General features: G+C 38.2%; 1 long non-coding RNA gene across 3 annotated transcripts in view; it reads left to right on the top strand.

The window, feature by feature from the left end:
• Positions 1-911: 911 nt before the first annotated feature.
• LOC109955187 (uncharacterized) overlaps positions 912-2,611 on the top strand; it is an 80,715-nt gene continuing 79,015 nt past the window's right edge. For all 3 annotated transcript variants that reach the window (XR_002274226.1, XR_002274225.1, XR_002274227.1), the window contains exons 1-2: positions 912-1,163; positions 1,367-1,517. This is a non-coding gene — a long non-coding RNA (uncharacterized LOC109955187). The remainder of the gene's footprint in view (positions 1,164-1,366; positions 1,518-2,611) is intronic.

Below are 2,611 nucleotides of genomic sequence, written 5' to 3'. Positions count from 1 at the left end.
TCCCCCGCTGCCTAAGCACTGAACTAAATGCTCCTACATTATTCATGTGTATATCACTTTATTGCTGTGCAAGGTTTTCAGTCAAAGTTTCTGCCGCACCATTTACCTACCCCCTAGACATTAACTAACAAACATTCCCCAGTCCCTTACGCTCTCTCACTGATCCCTTGTTCAATGATGATGGCATAATATTGTCTAAAGCAGTGATTCCCTGCTGAGTCAGCCTTCTCCTTAGTCATTAAGTTGTGATACACACATTTAACTTTGTGCCCATGCAATTTGAGTTCACAAACTAAAAAAAAAACAAAACAAAATAACCAGGGTGCAACTGGCCTTTAAATCCAGTCAAATAAATTGTTGCAGCTAGCAAGAGCAATCAAGGCTTAAAAATCAATGACATTAAAAGCATTGTTAAAGCAATTAGAGCACTTTTAGGCTGGAGTTTTTCTACAGCACAGCATGTTAATAACCCAGATTATAATGTGAATGGGACAATAAAAGTGTTGCTCTTTCAAAAAGTTGTATTCCTGGGATGTTTCAAGCCAGGCCATATATATGCTTTGCTGTATATAACATATAGGGGTTGCTGCAAAAAAGAAAGTCTAAACTGAGTTAATTAAAAGCTGTGTAACTGTTAATGGTCCAGGTGGAAATAAATAACAGAAGGGGAGTTTTACTGGAAACTTTAGTTCATAATCTAGGTGTTATCCGCTTGGTGTAGCCTCGTCAAACTTTTTTTTTTTTTTTTTTTGTAGACAGAAACAAATAAGAAAATAAATGCAGATGAAAGCACAAGTTTTAAAATGTTTTCTTGAAAATATTTAATTTAAAACCGGAAACAGGAAGCGTTCCAACCACAGGTACTTAGTTGATTGTTTACTGTCAATAAAGTTACTACAAAACCTATTTCTGCTAACAAGGAATGCAGTGTGGCTGTATGATAATTCACTGTTAAAACAAGTCCAGACATTTAGTTAATTATATTGGTTTTATAGACGTTCAACCCAGTCACCTGTCACTGAAAAGGTGGAGGGGGTGGGTTTTTATACTGCATGACAGGCAGGTGAACACTGTTGAAGTTGGAATAATGAGAATACGGTTAGGTTAGGTCTGTAACTTTGGTTAACACAGAGTTAAACCACCTGCTTGAGGAGTTACATAAGGTAAATACATGCACGTGTTTGTACCACTGTACAATTCGACACCAATATTAGCATGCTAGCGATTTTAGCATAGCTCTCAATGTGGTGAGGTTAGCAGCTTATATTGCCGTATATTGTTAGTGTGTGTTGACTATGCTAAAGCCAAAACTTGGTATATGAGCTTCGGTAAAGTGACCACTGAATCGCATATTTATACTCATTAGATACAGAAGACCTGAAAACTACTTGCACCCTGGCAGGAGTATGATGCTTCCTAGTGTTGCACCCATCCCTTGGCCCTTTGTAGGCTGCTTCAGGGTCCAGCCCTTTTCCATGTTCCTCTTGGTCAAGCTTCAGGTGGCAGCCCTTGAATATGTGAGTAATAATTTGCATTACACGTTTTTAAATATAAGCATATGAATTAGTCATTTGTTTTATATTAACACACTCCACATCTCAGGCTAGCGTCATTTTATTGGCCTGCCATTTAAAGGACATTTATTTTGAGATGTAGGTGTGCAGGTGTGTGCCCCCTTAGTTCAATATTGTTGATAGGTCAAAATAGTTGGAAATAAACACTCGACACAGCTTCCTGATTGGAATCAAATGTTATAGTCACTGATTATCCATTTTGTTCACTTTTTCCCCTTAGATGAAAGTCAGTCATTACCTTCATACAACCTGATGTTCAGCTTTGATTCTCACTGTCTTCAGTTGGAACAGTTCACTTGGAATATACTTTTAATGAGGAAGTAAAGCACAGCTCAGCTGAAAATGGTGCACCCGTTCACTAGTGTTGTGGAGTCCCAAAAGTAGTGATCAGCGGTGATATAATGCAGTTAGTTCACTCATTTGTATATGTACTGACCGCCTCTACTAAGAAATTCATGGTATACTGAAGCTTTTGAGAAAGCCACTTTGTTAAAATTTTAGCATCTCATTATCATGGAACCTTGTACATCATCTACTGTGATTCTTCAGAAAACATTTGAACCTTCCAAGGAATGCTTTTCCCCCCACATGATTTCTAAATACCTTTATGGCCATTAATCCCTGATGGACATAGGTAAAAGGGAATTGATTCTAGTAGTGTTGGTATGATTTGACTGGGTTTTGTGGTGCTATGACATCATGGAAAATTGTGTCATTTGTGTGACCAGTGGGAAAAATCTTACTTTCTTTGCCATGTTGAGGAGCATGTCAACTTTTTTGTCTCTGCTGCTATAAAGTTGATCCTTGGGGACTAGTATGACTTGCAAGCGAGTGTTGCATGACCGGCGGAAGCAGCTGAAGAAGCTACTTTTTTGTGAGCCTCACTACTTGATAGTGTTGCTAGTTATTTTGCAGTTGGGAACACTGGTTTAAGTTTGCTGATCCAGAAATTCGATGCACAAGACAATGTTCTCCTTTCTTCTTTTTAAATTTACAAAGCCATTGAAGGCTTGTTGGGCAGTTCACATACTGTTCTA

This window comes from Monopterus albus, unplaced genomic scaffold (assembly GCF_001952655.1).
Source record: "Monopterus albus unplaced genomic scaffold, M_albus_1.0 scaffold13.1, whole genome shotgun sequence".
Classification (NCBI taxonomy): domain Eukaryota; kingdom Metazoa; phylum Chordata; class Actinopteri; order Synbranchiformes; family Synbranchidae; genus Monopterus; species Monopterus albus.
The sequence above is the reverse complement of the archived record's forward strand: the minus strand, read 5'-3'. Positions and strand labels throughout refer to the sequence as shown.